An 18,599-nucleotide genomic window follows, 5' to 3' on the forward strand; every position below is an offset into this window, starting at 1 on the left:
CTCATGGCAATACTGACGAGTAGTTGAGCGCTTACCAAAATCACGTGATGGTTTTGCTGATATCGTCACACCTTTCCAGGGTGGTGTACAGTTGGAATTTCAGGGCTGCTGCCAGATATCAGTCTTTTGTCAGTCCACTAGTGCAACCAAGGAGCTAAACATGTTTGGTGAACTATCAGCTTTTAAAAGCATTCTGTCTAAATGTGCACCTTCTTTTAGGAAGGTTAAGGAGGATACAAAAACATTGGTCTACTTTATCTGCACCTGTCCTATAACAGGGGGATAGCCGTGGCCTACTGGAGTTTGTAACCAGAGGGTTGCAGGTTCGATCCCCGACCAGTCCACGGCTGAAGTGTCCTTGAGCAAGGCACCTAACCCCTCACTGCTCCCCGAGCGCCGCTGTTGGGCAGGCAGCTCACTGCTCTGGGTTAGTGTGTTCTTCGCCTCACTGTGTGTTCACTGCGTGCTGTGTGTGTTCACAAATTGGGATAAATGCAGAGACCGAATTTCCCTCACGGGTTCAAAAAGGCATACATATATACAGTACATATAAGAATATTTTATTTAGAATACTATTCTCTATGCTGCCACTTAGTCTGGCCCCTCACTGTCTACCGGAGGCCTCCATGGGAACACACAGGAAACACACACACACACAAACACATAGTTTGATGCATTGTTCAGCCACATACAACTCTGGCATGTATAAGCCCTGCCAAGTGTCTTGTTGGGGCTGTTTTTAGTTATTGCAGTACTGTGTATCTGAAGTTTCATCTGCCAAGTATCTTGTTGGGGCTGCCAGGTATCTTGTTGGGGCTGTTTTTAGTTATTGGAGTCATTGTGTGTCTGAAGTTTCATCAGACATTTCAGTTGGATTGCCTAAAGCTATTTGAACAAGGAAGTTGGGTATAGAGCCAACACAAAGATGAGTCCTTGTCATGAAGACCTTACTTGGTGAAGATGAACACAAAGATGAGTTCTTGTCATGAAGACCTTACTTGGTGAAGATGAACACAGAGATGAGTTCTTGTCATGAAGACCTTACTTGGTGAAGATGAACACAAAGATGAGTTCTTGTCATGAAGACCTTACTTGGTGAAGATGAACAAAAATCAATTGTTACGGCCAGCTCGAGACCGTACATGAAGAGAAAGGTGGACAACAGTGGTTTGGTCAACCAAAATATATTTATTTAATAATAATTAGAGATATGAAATGACTGCAGTTCTAAAGATGTCTGGGGGAGAACATACAGTATAATGTATGTAAGTGCGTGGGTGTGATGTAACATACAGTATAATGTATGTAAGTGCGTGGGTGTGATGTACAGTAAGCGTCAGTAAAAGTCTAGTGTTGCAAAATAATAGTTAAAGATAGATTAGATAGATAGGTAGAGATAAGGTGCATGTAGGAGAGAAATCAACGTGTCTTTAAATCAGAAATGTGCCTAACCCAGAAGTGACCCAGCAAGAGAGTGAGAGACAGAAACAACCCTGTATGTAGCCCAACCCATTAACCCAGGTGTATCTCATTAACCAATTAGTGGAGTCACTACTACTCTAGACCTGAAGAGGGCACAGGGGGTCGTAACACAATTAATACTTCTCTTATACAGTAGGAAGGTTATAACACAAATTGAGTTGTTTTTAAATAGGCAGACATCTACAGTCCATGATGCTTTAGTTTCTGTATGTCTGTCTCTGCATCTGGGCTTACAACCCAAAAATCATAATACAGTATGTGGATATGCTATATTTCTGACATTTTGAAAATAAAATAAAATATTTGTCTCTAGGTAAAACCTTCTCTTAACCAACAAGACCACTGACATGTGGAATAACCACATTCATGTTTTTTAGTGTTTCCTTGTTCAGATCAGAACATTTGATTTCATTGGAACTGTTCCTAAACTGTTACTAAACGCATGCTATTCACTGACAGCGTGGCGCCCTAGGCAGTTGCCTGCTTTGCACACCTGGTTGTGACGGCCCTGCCTACACCTGTGTCTCAGGTATGCCCACCTGACCTCATAACAAAGATATGAATCCTGACAGTTTACCAAGAACAGGGGACAGGTATATTGATAAACACTGACTTACATGTAGATTCATTTAGTTAAAACATATATAGTGCTGCTTTAACATATCAAAGCATATGTCATACATGATGCATCCCAAAGTCATTCCCTTATCTGGGAACATGAGTGGAAATGTTCATGCTAACTCTGGAAGAGAGAGAGAGAGAGAGAGAGAGAGAGACAGACAGGAGAGAGCGAGATGGGGTGGGATCGGGAAATGACAGCAGGTCAGGTTAGAGCCAGTGTCTTCCTGGGCAATTGGACCCAAATGAGGTTTGGATGCTGCAGCCTCTTGTACCAGTTAGAGCTCCCTATTAATGAAGACCACTGATTTACCATTCCAATTACGTAACACCAATTACATAAAGCTTCATGTCAAAATTACATTTCATTGTTCTCTCCCTTAGCTACTGATCTGACCATCTCCATAAATGTTTTCCTGTTTATCTTCATTAAGCGACACTAACATTTGACTATAGGCCAGAGTTCAGAGATTGTGGTAGCAACTACTGTGCAGCACTGAAGACTTTGGCTCCCTCTACAGGCTGAAAGGAGTCGCTGTATATACTATCTTGAGGAAACTGGCCTTACTGATGAGTTGAGGAGCAGGAGGAGAGAGAGAGGAAGACATGGAGAGAGAGCCAGACATGGTTGGAGAGTTGGAAAGTGAGGCATCCTATAGGACAATCCAATAACGCATTGGGACAACTAGATTCACCATGCATGTGAAGTAGGCCTACAGCACCATCAGGTTTGTGATGATGTGTTGTGTGAAGTAGGCCTACAGCACCATCAGGTTTGTGATGATGTGTTGTGTGAAGTAGGCCTACAGCACCATCAGGTTTGTGATGATGTGATGTGTGAAGTAGGCCTACAGCACCATCAGGTTTGTGATGATGTGATGTGCGTGTGAAGTAGGCCTACAGCACCATCAGGTTTGTGATGATGTGTTGTGTGAAGTAGGCCTACAGCACCATCAGGTTTGTGATGATGTGATGTGTGAAGTAGGCCTACAGCACCATCAGGTTTGTGATGATGTGTTGTGTGAAGTAGGCCTACAGCACCATCAGGTTTGTGATGATGTGATGTGTGAAGTAGGCCTACAGCACCATCAGGTTTGTGATAATGTGATGTGCGTGGAGAGATCACCAGAGAGTGGTCAGAACTCTGGCACATGCTCTTAATGAGGAGCACTCTAAACAAGTTAAAGAAAATCGTGAGCTTAGAATTATAAGGTTCTATCTCCGTTTAGGGTAGTTCTGAGATATTGAGCATCAAAGTTTAACATACAGTAGCTAGCAAAACTGTACTGTACTACCTTTTTATTTTGCTAATAATTAACTTTTTTTTTTTTTTTTTTTTACAAAAATAACACCACACAGGCATTACAGTTTTTCTCGATTGCTAACACACATTTTCTGAAAACATGCCTCATATTCTCAGAACTCTACACACAAATCCAAAACAACACACACAATGGGCAAAACTCCACAATTCTCCTGCAAAATGACACTTTACCTTCAAAACAATGTAATTTCTCCTCAAAATGCTCTTTTGTTCTCAAGAGACACACACAAGCCATCACCAGTTAAACACTGATGTGCTCAGTGTAAAACACTGCGATGAATTGAAAACACTTCTTCTCCATTCATTATAATGACTTGGGCATTTTTTTGTTCAGTGTTACACTACAAACAGTACTACAAACAGTAGATAAGCTGATACAGTAAGTTGATATGCTTACCCTATCAATATTTTGAAATATCTCATTGTTTTCTATTATTTTTCTTTGTATTTCCCGTAATGTTATGCCGTTTTTTCTAGGACAATGCTCATGATTTCAGTTTCCTGTTCAGGAGACAGAAGCCCTTGTGTTGGTAATCTTTCGGCTGCCAAACAAATAGTAAAATACTGTAAACTGTGTAGGAATACAAAGTAGGATTACTTCCCCCAAATACTTGAAACATGCTTTATTTTTACAGTCTTACAGAACAGCCCACAGGCAATACTGTACTACTGTGCTCATTGAGCTGTATACTGTCCGGTACTGTACTGTATTGATACGCAGCACTGCAATATTCTAGTGGCTCGGATCTCATCAGAGATTACGGTCCTTGGCCTCCCCATCCTCCTCCTCTTACTCTCACTCCTCTGGCTCTGCCTCTGCCTGTACTACTACTGTAATATAAAGCTCTGATTGCTAATTGTAAGACTGTGTGACAGGAGTTTGCCCATCTGATGAGTCAGTGTGCATGGTAGGGCAGTTAGCTTTAGAATTTGAATGGCAGTGTGTTCTTTGTGAAAACAAGAGATTTTCTTCATGAGAATTGTGTGTAGTGTTTTGAGAACAGTGTGTTATAGAACTGCAATTTAAGTGTAAAGCCGAAATTGTGCTTATAGTTCAGCAGAATCGGTTCAGGAGGTTGGTGCATGAGCTACATATTACTGGAATTGTGTCTCAAGTACCAGAAATTGTGTGTAAACAATTGAGAAAAACTGTAATAAGCACCTAATGGATCAGATGATGTCAAAAACTCAATTTCGACCAAAATGGAGATAGAACCTTATAATTCTCAGCTCACGAAATAGGGAATACATTAAAACAATTCACTGTAAAAAAAAACTCTCTGAGTTTACTTAAAAAAAAAAGTCAACACATTTCACTAGCTTTTTTGAGTAATTTCAACTTGATAGTGAATAACTCAAAATTTCAAGTTGAATCAACTAATGCTCCCAACTTGAAATATCTAGTCATGCCAACTTAGTATTGTAAGTAAGGTGGACTTACAGTAGATTGGCAACTCAAAAATTCAAGTTGAATCAAGTACTTTTAACTTGAAATATCTAGTAATGCCAACTCAGTATTCTAAGTAAGGTGGACTTACAGTAGATTGGCAACTCAAAAATTCAAGTTGAATCAAGTACTTTTAACTTGAAATATCTAGTAATGCCAACTCAGTATTGTAAGTAAGGTGAATTTACAGTAGGTTAACAACTCAAAAATTCAAGTTGAATCAAGTGCTTCCAACAAGTCAACACATTTCACTAGCTTTTTTGAGTAAGTTCAACTTGAAATATCTATTAATGCCAACTAATATATTGACTCTAACCAAAAACAAGTCTAAATAAATAAGTCAACAATCCAAATTGATCAAACAACGTTTTTTTATTTAATTTTCTCCAAAAACCCAGTCAACCAAGTCTGTTAAACAAGTGTAGATAAACTGTGTGTGTGTGTGTGTGTGTGTGTGTGTGTGTGTGTGTGTGTGTGTGTGTGTGTGTGTGTGTGTGTGTGTGTGCTAACAGGCTGACTACAAGCCAACAGTCTGTGCAATATCATGTCAGAGGCATCCAGTACAACCACAAACACTGAGCATGACAGTCAGAACACACACACTGAGCATACCACTCAGAGCGCATCCATACACACAAGCACTCGCACACACACACACGCACGCACGCGCACACACATACACATGTATGTGTGCAGCTGGAATATCCTTAATGTCTTGTAGAGCAGCAGTCTCTTGGAGTATGATGGCAATATTGGTGATAGTCATGGTGAGGTCGTCTTCCGTCTTCCATGTAATCCTCCACAGCATCTGTGCCCTTGGTGGAAAAGCACAGAAATATATCACTAAATATACATAGAAACTAGACCAGGACAGAAAATGTAAAGAGAAGGAAAATAATGCCAGTGCAAAAGACGTCTTCGCACAGTGTGCTGTGTCAAAAAATAAGTATACATAGTATACTGTAAGTCTATACTGTGTATACTAGACTAGCCATGGTAGTGGAAGTCGACTGATACAGGTAAAACATCCCCCAAAACAATTGAATTTGCTGAAATACCATGCATTTCCTGAAGAGACAGGAGCACTCCTCCTTGAGGAAAACAGGAAGCCCCTCCATCGCTACTGCTGCTGTGATGTCTGCACCTGCACATACATGGAGATAAAGAATAACAATGTTGGACACAATTTCCCATTATAACTTAATTTAGTCCTAATTATGCATCACAAAGTCACCGTTATGCTTCACTTTAATCACAATGCACTTTACAGAGTATGATTCATGGGACTTTTGAGTCTAATCAGTCTTTCAGACATGCAACTTGATTTTGAATTCACAATGAGCCTCGTAGCTGACGTAGCTGACGTTGACGTTGAGCTATCGTAGCTGACGTTGTCTTCCATACGACTGAAAACGTCTGTCTGAGTAGACAAAAAAAGCACTGGGCTCCGTCCGTGCTCCGTGGATATTAAGATAGCCTCCCCAAACACCAAACGAGCATTTTAAGGGGTTGGACGAACTTCGGGCATTATTTCCACAAGTTGCCGTTTTTATGTGTTTGCATTCAATTGACATATGTTGCATTAAAAATCGCATTGCATGTATTTGCTAAAAACTTTGGGCGGGAGTTTAGCACAGTGAGCTAGCTATCCTTGCTGGCATCCAACATATACAAAGGTCTTTCTATAAAGGTGAATATTTTAGGAACATACGTGTTTCAAAAAAATAGCTAACCGGTCAATTATACTATTGGGTTGCTTTGATATCACTCGTTGAGGAATTTAGCCACTAGCTGCTAAGTTTAGCTAGCAGCCTAGCCTATTAGCTACTATTTCAACAACACCGCATCATGTCCATGACATCCATTTAGCACAAAGTTGTGACTATCATAACAATTGGATATTGTATCAATTGTTGTATTGGATATTAAATGCCTTACTTACCATTGACAATGCTGTTGTGGTCTTCTCAACTTAGTATCTGCTCAGCTTACAAAGATGTCTGCCTTCTCGAAAAAATTCAGATTGATTGCCTGGATACGTTAGGAAACAATGCGCTTGCGCCAACTTGATCAAGAAGTTCAGTGAACTTTGGGAAACTTCTCTTCTACTGGATACTTAATTACTCAAGTTGGGTCAACTTAGTTTCTTAAGTTTGTTTAGTGAAATTGCCAAATTAGTTTAGACAACTTGTTATAATGAGTTTTACTACACTAATTGATTATTTGAGTTCAGTTTAATCAGAAAAGTGATTTGGCAGTACTAAAGGCAAGTTCTATTTTTTACAGTGTTGGTGAAGTACTCATGCTTACAGCTAGACAAAATATAGCACAGAGAGGACATGACGAAACTGAGGAATCTAAGAACAAAGGCAACGTCAAGGAAATTCTTGATGTAGTTGCTAATCATAATGCAGATTGACAACCATTCATAATGCAAAATACACAAGCAAAATAATTCAAAATGAGGTGCTGGATTGTTTGGCTGAAATGATTAGGTCAGAAATCATTGATGACGTAAAAGACGGTGATTTCTTCAGCATCATGGCAGATGAGACAAAAGATGTGTCAAAGAAAGGACAGATTTCTTTCATACTCCGTTACTACAGTATTACAATGGAGTCATCAAGGAGAGTTTCCTTCATTTAGAATGTGCAGAGAGACTTGATGCAGCAGGACTTACAGAGAAACTAGTCCACTTATTGGAGCGTCCCGGGCTGGACCAGAGAAAATAGTCCACTTATTGGAGCGTCCCGGGCTGGACCAGAGAAACTAGTCCACTTATTGGAGCGTCACGGGCTGGACTATAAAAACCACCTGATGGGCCAAGCATACGACGGTGCAGCAGTAATGAGTGGGAAACACTCAGGGGTGCAGGCATAAGGGAGCATTTACATTCGCTGCAGCGCACACTGTCTCAATGTAGTGCTTGTGGATGCTGTGAAAGCTGTCCCAGAAGCAGAGGAGTTCTTTGCATTATTACAGTGCCTGTGCGTTTTCACCTCTGGGTCATATGTGCACCCAAAATGGTTGGCTGTACAGACGGAGATGTATGGCAGCGCAAGAGAGCTACAACAATTAAGTGATACCAGATGGGCGTGCCGATTTTTGGCTCTTGGTAATATAATGGACAGATTACCTGCTTTAAAACAGGCGCTGCAGGAGATGGCTCAGGAGCGCCGAGGAGGCCTGTCTTCTGGCCCAAATTGACCTTGAATTTGTTGTACATCTTGTTACACTTGAATATCTGTGAGCAGTGTGATGCTGCCATACAGCCAGTGGCAAAACGGCCAAGGAAACGAAGCTCCAGACTTGTGAATACCACATTACTAGGCACTGTTGGTCAGAGGGAGCTAGAATGTGATAAGGAAACATTTCGAACTTCGTTTTTCTATCCTGTCATTGATTGCATGTTTAGTCAATTAAGCAAGCGCTTCTCAAATACCAATTGTGAGCTGATGTGTAGTATCCGATCTCTCAATCCCAAGAGTGATGCCTTTTTAAGAGACACCACTTTGTTTGACTTTGGCCATTTGTATGGTGCTAATATTGAGGATCTGGGCCATGAGCTGCATCAATTGAAGAGACTTTTGGAAAGAAAAGTACAGGGTGGTGTGATCGAGAAGCCATCAGACACAGTAGCATTGACACGTTTCACTGAGCCATATAAATAAGTATTTTGAGCTCTTTAGACGATGCAACATAGCTGTAGCACTCCCAGTGAGTTCAGCCTCTTGTGAGAGGAGTTTTTCCACCTTGAAATTAGTGAAGACCTACCTCCGGTCTACCATTAGTGAGGAGCGTCGGAGGAATCTTGGGGTGCTCAGCATTGAATCCAGCAGGTCCAAGGCTTTGAACCTTGATGCATTTGTAGACCGTTTCTCTAGGAGTTACAATCGTAGAATCTTGTTGTTGTAGTGTTTCAGCAAGTGCACATGCAAATGCTTTATGGGATTTTGAGACCACTCACAGCATGTGAATTTCTTTTTTCTGTTTACTCTTTTTCATTTCTTTCTATTTCTTACTACAGTAAGATGATGACGGTTTGATTTTGAAAAGATTTTGAGACCATTGTGAATCTTTTTCTTTCTATTTTTCCTTGTTACTACAGTGAGATAATTACCATGTAATTCAAAAATATAGTGCATATGTCATGCTGTGAAAAATAACTGTAAATATAGAATAAAACGTAAAAAATAAACGAATGACCCGTATTGCCATTATATATTATGGTTATAAATATACCCCCCTTAAAACCCCACTGGCCCCACCTCGGCCCCCCTGGTGATTTTGGTCTAGAACCGCCACTGCTGGGCACTAATGTATGCAACATTTACTGTATAGGTACATCTTTACATCCTGCTGTTCCTGTCTGCCAGGCCACATAATATACACTACACAGACTATGAGAACTAGTTGTGAGAGCTGGTTCAATACTTTTGCATGTAACAACTCAATTGATGAAATAAGACCTACTTTATGGTATATGACTTATTCATCATGGAATTAATAGTGCATTTTGACCAACATAACATTAGCAATTGGAAAGGCAAAAAACAGCCGACATTTGTTCATAACCATTGATGTAAAGCATTTATTGTTTGTTTGAAGCAATGAGTGCTTATTTAATTAAATACATTTTTTGTTCATCTCAGCAAGTAAGGTTTTATGTATGGATCTTAGCAGCAACAACAAACAAATGTCTGGATCAAATAGTTTCAGGCAATCCAACTGAACTGTACGAAACTAAACTGAACTAAAACAGCCCCAACAGCATACTTGCCACTATGATTCATTTAAGGAAATTAATCTGCCCCAACTGGTCTCATTGAGACATGGGCGTCGCCAGGCCATTTGGACAGAGCTGCAGCCCCGAATGTTTTACAGGAAGTGCAGCTGCGAATATCATTTTAAAGAGTAGACTGAGAGAGCCTATTGTTTTGCGATGCAGCTAAACACAGATATCTAAGACTTTCTATAGACCGCCAAAAATGTATGTGATGAGGTCGCAAAAGTAGGTAAATATTTCATGAACTCAAACAAATCTTCAACGCACAGATCGTTTTCATTTGCACGGAGAAATAGGACACGTGTTTTATGATTGTTGCATCTGATGGTGGCTTGCTAAAACTCTGAAGAAAGGCATATGGTTACAGATATATGAAATGATATACAGATATATTAGAAAATGAAAGGATTAAAGCAAGAGGACCAGGGCTAGCGGTGCAGGACTCCGGTTGCAGATCAGCAGATGAGACGACCACTTGAGTGTGCAACAGCTCACAGGTTGGTGAAGGAGAGTGCTTCATCTAGCAGCTAATTGAACACATTGTCAGTGATGCTATGCTTTTGTGAGAAGAAGGTATATCATTTATGAAAGCAAGATTTTTCCCGATAGACCTTTATAAAATGTGACTGCTATGTAAACTAAGAATTGAAAAAAGTACTCGCACACTGTTGTTGCTGCTCCCGAAGTGATTTAGTTACACGAAGTTTCGACCAGTATGGTCCTCGTCAGGTGTTAACCGAACAACAGGACTGGAGGGGATATATACACATGGTACAGGTGAATAGGTATAGGTACAATAGGTATTGTTCTCAACTAGCCAATCAAGGCAGAAGTGGCGTCATGCAGGGCAATTAAGTACCATGTACCAAGTCTCTTCAATGCAAAAGTATTTAGGACAATATTACCTAATGTGTATAGGTACAGAGATGTTTGTTACGTTGTCAAGACCACAGGGGCATTTAATCAAATAAATAACAAAAGTCGTGTTGCAAGTGATGGTCCCCCGGATCTTAATGTGTTTGCCACTGTGTGGATGTTTTGCATCTTGTAGTGTAGCCGCACTGTGCACATCCACCACATTTGTAGTTACCATCAGGGATGTTGATGGCTCCTGTGTGTTTTTTAACAGGTATATTGGCCCTCACTACCTGGTTTCTGATGTTGGGTGGACGTCTGAAGACCAGCCTAGGTGGCTCTTTTTTATAGCATTTTTAAGTCTGGGATCAGATTCCACTACATGCCAGTGCTTCTTTAGGATTTTCTTATTGGGCTGTTGGGATTGATCTTGAGTGAACGTGTTGAACCTATTGGCTGCAGAGTCAATCCATTCCTCCTTGTAGTCCCTCTCCTAGAATCTCTCTGTTAGATTCATGACTTGGTGTGCATAGCTAGTGTCAGAGCTGCATATCCGTCTAACCCGGTGAAACTGACAAACAGGAAGGCTTTTAATGAGGTGAGTAGGGTGAAAACTGTCCCCCCGTAGTATGGTATTTCTGTCAGTAGGTTTCCTGTATAGATAAGTTTGTAAGGTTAAGCCTTGTTTACTGATCATAACATCAAGGAAACTTATTTCAACTGGACTAAATTCCAGGGTGAATTGCAGGTGTTCATTGGCAGGATTTAAAAATGGAATTGCACAAGAGTGTCAGTGGTCCCTGTCCAAATAATATAAACATCATCAATGTAGCGTCTGTATAGAATAACATTGGAAAGGATTTGTGTCATGATTCAAGACAAAGTTGTTTTCAAACAGACCCATATAGAGGTTTGCATAGTTGGGAGCCATGGTGCTTTCCATGGCAGTACCCTTTGTCTGCAAGAAGTAGTCGTTCTTACAAAGACAGAAATTAGACGTTAATACAAGTTCAGTCAAGTCAGTAACACATTCAGTGCTACAGTAGGTTTGCTCATGGGTGGCATCTGATTCAGAAAAAAAGGCTCCTGCATCTAACCCCCCATTATGTGGAATGTTTGTATAGAGGCTAGTGACGTCAAACGTGGCAAGAAGGCAATCCTGATTGGGCAACACGTAGTCTTGAGTTTATTTATGAGATCCATGGAATCTCTGGTGTAAGATGGCAAAGATGTTACCCATGGTTTAAGACACTGATGAAGTTGAAATGTTGGAGGTCAGAGACCCTACGCTGCTGATAATGGGCCTGCCCACTAGGGGGCTTGGAAGGGATTCACGGATCTTGGGTAAGGTGTAGATCACAGGAATGATAGGGAAATCATTTTTCATGAAATCATATTCCGATGTATTAATGTCACCTGAATCCAGCCATGTTTTCAATCTCTCATACACACTAGTCTTAAGCTGGGCTGTCGGGTCAGATGATAATTTCGTATAGAATTTGGTGTCATTCAACTGTCTATACATTTCAAACTCATAATCAGACAAATTCTGAATGACGACAGCGCCACCTTTATCTGCTGGTTGTACAATCAAGGTGCTGTCATCGCGTAGCACGGTCAGGGCATCTCTTTCCTTTTTGGGCAGGTTGTTAAATGTCTTGTATTCCTTTTTGTTTTTAAGTGTAGCTCGTACAATTGTTCAACTTAACAACAATATGTGTCCAATGACGCATTCCTGTTCTTAGGCGGGATGTTTGTAGACTTTTTCTTACACTTAGGGAAATTTGGTCTGCTAACACTCTTTAAAGGCAAGACCTCTTCAATATCCCAATTTGTCAAATCATTACTGTCCGCTGGCTCCTCAAGTGTAGCCGTAGTAGCCACAGATCCAGCAGATTGGAGCAGGTCTCTAAGGGCAGTGGCACACGACGTGGCACAGCGAGGGCAAAGGGAGGGCATTGGCCTTTAGTTTCATTTTGTATTCTCCCTCTAGCTTACCTAAGCCAGTGAAAACTCTTGGATATTGTTCTCTGTAGCTTGTTTCCGCTGTTGTGATAACCTGTACTGGACTGAGCAGTTAGAGGTCTTGTGTTGCTGGTAATCCCAGCAGAGGAGTCACTAAACCTGGCACAACATATACACATACGTACGTTGCTTCACTGCAGTTCCATTATGGCTAATCTCCGCAATAAAACATCCATTTACCTCTATGGGAACATTACTTGGGGGTGGAGGTTGCCCGGTGCAGGTAGCAGCCATCTGGTCCTGCAGCCATAATTCAGCGCTGGTCACAGACCCGCTTGACAGGCCGGGGGAATGAGGCGGCGAAGGCGTGGGATGGGGGATGGGGGATGGGTGGATGAGATGCATATCAGTATAAGTATGTGTGTATGTGTAGGCCTGAGGAGGAGTTGCTTAGCCCAACATCCCAGTCTAGGCACCTCAGTCCGCAAGTTGGAAGCGATAACATAGCAACATAGCAGTAGAGGCCTCGGTCAAGGCTCTCTACAAAGGTGTGCATAGCTTACAATAAAAGGAGTTCATCTAGTTTAAGTAGTACAACTAAAATCATTGTGTGGTGGTCAGTGTTGATATTGTGGTGGGCCGCCACAAATAAGTCAATGTATGGGAAACACTGACATAGCAGTAGAGGTCTCAGTCAAGGCCAAGGCTGGCAGGGGGAAGCCAAAAGCAGATACGATTTGATATGTTTGGTCTTGGGCGACCCAAGGCGAGGAGACACATTCCTTTACGTGGCTACTCTCTATGTCCATCAATCCGTTTTTGCAGAGCCGTAAGCTTCTCCGTGATGTTAACCAAAATGTGGGTTAATTCCCCGTCCCTTTTGTCCCTAATATTGTCCTTCTCCATTATAGTCCCTTTTGTCCCTAATATTGTCCTTCTCCATCATAGTCCCATTCAGAGTGGCCACGGCTCTGCCCACTGATTCAATCATGGCAGGCAGCGATGTGGGGCTTTGGACAGCTGCCGGCCTTCTCAGAATTTTTCGGTTTACCAGGGCAAGGCCTAATCCAATCAGCGCAAGACCCGTAAACATGTAAATCAATAGGTCGATATCTTCAGCATCCTCCACAGAAAGGGTCGCCAGGCACACGACTCTCCACTGCTCCCACGAGTCCATCATGTAGTCCGCCGCAAACGATCCACTGGGACACTACTCTGAAGAAGACACTACTGTGTCGAAACGTCAGTTCTTTTGTTTGCACCATTAAAGACTGCAAGTGTATTCAGTGTGCTCCAGTCTCCTTCCTAATTGATCCGCTGGGACAGTCAGGATCCCCCGAACCTGGTTTCTTCATCGAGAAGATGGTATCAATTGCGTTGAGAGACCAGCTGATCAATTCCATGGTTGTAGTTTGAGGAGCAGTGCAGAGAGAGTCTCTCAAAAGCAACAGAGTATAACGCAGACTAGACAAGACAGGAGAATCAGAGCAGGGAGAGTAAGGGGGATGAGAGGGAGACAAATGCGACCGCCTTCGGTGAGAGCCAAACGAGATACAGATCACTCCCAAAATGTAATCGTTTCTTCCTTGGGTCATTTCTGTAATTTCTGACCTTTCATCGAAATCCCTCCATTACTTTTTGAGTTATCTTGCTAACAGACAAACAGACAGACAAACAGACAGACAGACAAACAAATAGACAGAGAGACAAACAAACAAACCCAGGCGAAAACATAACCTCCTTGGCGGAGGTAATAAATTATAAATTGTTTGTAGTTATTATAAAGTGTTACCGAAATGTTTTGTCATTGCATAATCACAGTTTCATGTTTTTGCGGCATATCTATGTTCAGCTAAGCGGTCGTGTAGCCATCTTTTTGTGCGCCCCACATAGAAAGCGTCACACAAAGAACATTCTAAAATATGTATGACAAATGTGCTGTTACAATTTATGAAATGGTTAGTACTACATGTATGTAGTGTTAAGCAGCATTCACATACGTCGCTACTCGCCCATCGCTCCTCGCTTCTCGCCGAAATTCTACTCGCTGGCAGAAAAAATTATCTGCTGCCGGCGTCGGTTGCCATGGCTCCCCGCTAGTTTACTTCACTACAAACATATCCGTTAACTATCAATCATCTCTGTTCTACATTCTGATTTGGTACTCGCTTCACTGGCATCGCTGAAAGTTGAAATTATTTTATCTCCGTACCCGCCCACATCGCATCGCTACCCAGATAGCAATTTCCTTTGGGCCGGATCCGCATGAAAGCCTTTAGATCCGTATGTAGCGGACCTACGGTATCTGACTGTGGGCCAGATGTGGCCCACACACAATAAGCGGACCCGTATTGCAGATCCGTACAACACAGAATAAGAGGACCCGTGCCACACACACACAATAAAAGGACCCGTATTGCAGATCCGTACCACACACAAGAAGCAGACCCGTACCACACACAAGAGGCAGACCCGTATTCATGGGTTTCATCAGGTCCCTTAGCACAGGTGTATCAATCACCATGCAGTCTGCATTGATAATCAAGGTGCTTCATTTTATACACCTGTGGAAAGGGACCTGATGAAACATGAATTGCAGATCCGTATACCACACACCAGAGCGGTAGATAAAACAGAGTGGCGACACTCCCATAGACCTCCGTAGGAAAAAATGGCAGTGCTTTTTCCAGGCTATTTCCTCGTTATGGGACTTTTGGAACTATTTACAGCCAATCTCTTGGTCAGTAGTTAATGAGTTAAATTATTACACCTTCCAGCATCTAGAAGTAGCTACATCCCACCCTCCTGGAATTCAGCCATTCAGCGCAGGTTTTTTTGGAACTTTTGATCGCGTGGCGGCGACATCAAAGCGTGTCGCAACTCTCTCTGCTCTCTCTATGGCTCTGCCACACACAAGAAGCAGACCCGTACCACACACAATAAGCGGACCCGTATTGCAGATCCGTACGACACACAAGAAGCGGACCTGTACGGGTTCGCTTACTGTGTGTGGTACGGATCTGCAATACAGTTCCGCCTCTTATGTGTGGTACGGGTCCGCTTATAGGGCTCGGGATCATGACGTGAAAACTTTGCGGGCACAGCACAGCTAATACTATATTTCTGCTTCTTGTCTTCTGCATCTGAATGAATGGACATCACGTTCAGTGCGCTACCAACATGGCGGCAATATTCCTAGAATGCAAGTCGTGTGCCCGAGCCCTATTGTGTGTGGTACGGATCTGCAATGCGGTTCCGCCTCTTATGTGTGGTACGGGTCCGCTTCTTGTGTGTGGTACGGATCTGCAATGCAGGTCCCATATCACATATGACTTTAAGCAGACATTCACATCCCCAACTGGTCACCACTATAAAAAACTTTGCAGAAGAATTAAGGATGCTTATCACAATTTTATGACTTTATAAACCTCATGGTTTAGATATAAAATATAACCTAGACATTCTCTGATAACTTTAATTATATTTTGTGTAGGCCTACTTTGTTTGCTTGTTTGTTTGCTTTGTTTGCTTCCCAGCATGCATTGCAAATATTAGTTTTGAATTTTTAAACAATGTGGTTGGGATATTTTAGCTTATAGGCTAACCTACTCCACTGATGTTTTGAACAACAACATTACCAGATATGACCATTGACTTAGTAATTTATTAGGGGGGAAATACACCGTAGTCGTGAAAGTATTAGACCTAACCGGGTATAAGTACCCAGCTAACTCTTTTAAATTTTAATCATCTGGATGTGATCATCAATCTCCAAGCCGCACCCACAGGTAAGCTAAATAAATGTGTGAAATGAAATTCTAGACGTAAGCTTAATTGCAGATCATTACTGTATGCCAATTACTGCTTACCAACGTTGACAGCTGTTTCACTCACATAAATAGTAGGCTATCCTAACGCCACACGCTCGTGACAGATTGACTTGGGTGATCTCCATGGCGCAAATGCTAAACGGTGAACTGGTAGTTGAGTGAAATTCGATTTTTCCTCTTTTTACGTCGCAGTGACAAAATACGTTTTTTAAAAAGCTCTGAATCATCGCCGGGACGTTATCTTGTTTGTTGGGAGCAGTCTCAGCCCTTATTGCCACCAGATCAGTTAAACGGATCCAAAACAATTTTGGACCGATGTGCGTTTGGACGGCGGATCAGGTCCACTATTCAGATCCGTGCCGGATGTCGTGGTAGGTGTGTTTTGCTATCTGGGACGGACCTGGACGAGTGCAAGTTCATATCTGCCGCAAATCCGTCAAACAGATCCAAAAAAATTTTGGACCGATGTGCGTTTGGACGCCAGATCAGGTCCATTATAAAGATCCGTGCCGAATGTTGTGGTACATGTGGCCCAGTTCCGTCCCAGTGCAGTTTTGCTATCTGGGTAGTCCTCGCATCGCCTGTCCTGGCCACATTCAGCTAGAACACATTCACATTCCATTGACAGTTCTCGCTCAGAGATGGGTCAGTATTTGGTACTCGCTTCACTCGCATCGCTGAAAGTTAAAATTATTTTATCTCCGTACCCGCCCACATCGCATCGCTAGTCCTCGCATCGCCTGTCCTGGCCACATTCAGCTAGAACACATTCACATTCCATGCTCAGAGATGGGCGAGTAGTAGTGATGGATTTTATCGTTCGCGGATGACACAGTTCGAGTCGTTCAGTTCGCCAAGATGATTCGTTCTTATAGTTTGTTCGTATGTTCGTTCAGTTGTATTTCCGGTATAATGTAATTCAGCGGTGAATCATGGAATGCACAGTCCTCAGCTCGTTCACAAACGATCGTACAAACGGTCAGCAGTTAAAGGCAAATATATTATGTGTAGTCTTTGACAACACAACAGCCTAGCACTGTTGTATTCGCCTTAAAATTAAATTGACACATTCAAGGTTGGCTGGATAAAGTAGGCAAGACTATGGCTAGATCAGCTATTATTTTAAAAAAACGTGTTAATTCATAAATAAACAATCCAATATTCCGACAAGTATGTTTTAAAGGCTTGGCAGAACGATTATATTATAAACGGTTTCAAGTCCCCATAGGCTACAGAGCGTTCGCGAATCATGCTGATTCGCGAACGAGATGAACGATGAACGATGAACGTTAGTAGCTCATGTTTTGACATACACGTGGTCACTGTTTATTAAAAGTGCAAATATGAAGTTGTAGCTATTTGTATGGTTTTGAACTACCATGGCCATGTATAATCCACTACTAATATCAAAGATCCTTCATTACCACACGTTAACACTCTGCTAATATTTAGCTAGCAACCAAGTTTCTGCCACTCGTGAACTACATTTGTTTTCTTTCATGGAAACGGTTGCTATGCTTTCCTGCCTCTCATTGGCCAATTCGATGAGAATGTCTTAGAATCAGTACAGATAACGTTTATGATTGGTTTGGCACAGCAGCAGTAGGTTGATGTGGACACAGCAACGAAGGCACGGACGAAGGGACGAACGAAGAAAAACTGTAACGTGAACTAGTTCAGGTCGTTCTTTTTAAAGACCCGTTCGATAGAACTGATTTGTTCGCGACCGACACACCACTAGCGAGTAACGACGTATGTGAATGCGGCTTTACTGGGTAGGTGAACCCTTTAGCCTTAGATACCAAATTTTACAATGCCCACATAAAATGTACTATTTGCCATTTGGGTAGCCAAGTAGATTTTCTCTTTAGCTAGTAAATGAACTGCGAAACCAATCTGTCACCCAGTGATCATTCATGATGAAGCCTTTTTTAAAACTTTTTTTTGGAAAAGTGCCTTGGTCAATTTACCTATAATGATTTAAACACTCCTAAGCTGAAAACTGGGTCGGATACGTCTAGGTTCTAAGCTGAAAACTGGGTCGGATATGTCAAGGTTCTTGTAATAAATTATTTGATTATTATTATTTTCATATGTCAGTAACCCATTGCCATGTGCATTTTTCTTGGGAAACATTTTCTCAGTAACATGCCTACTCACCCAATCCAATAATTACTCATACATGTATGTATTGCATGTGCAGATTATGGAGTCCTAGAGGTGTCCACAAGACATGTGCCACATCTCCTGGTCCCAGCATGGCCAGTCAGCCTGAGGGGGATCTGACTCAGC

General features: G+C 41.9%; 1 long non-coding RNA gene across 1 annotated transcript; it reads right to left on the reverse strand.

Annotated features, from left to right (window-relative positions):
* Positions 1-5,224: 5,224 nt before the first annotated feature.
* Positions 5,225-6,904, reverse strand: LOC134077956 (uncharacterized). Its single transcript, XR_009938802.1, has 3 exons — positions 6,814-6,904; positions 5,930-6,015; positions 5,225-5,686 (listed from the first exon to the last, which is right to left on the reverse strand). It is a non-coding gene; the product is annotated as an uncharacterized LOC134077956 (long non-coding RNA).
* Between the last annotated feature and the right edge of the window lie 11,695 nt (positions 6,905-18,599).

This window comes from Sardina pilchardus, chromosome 4 (genome assembly GCF_963854185.1).
Source record: "Sardina pilchardus chromosome 4, fSarPil1.1, whole genome shotgun sequence".
Lineage (NCBI taxonomy): Eukaryota > Metazoa > Chordata > Actinopteri > Clupeiformes > Clupeidae > Sardina > Sardina pilchardus.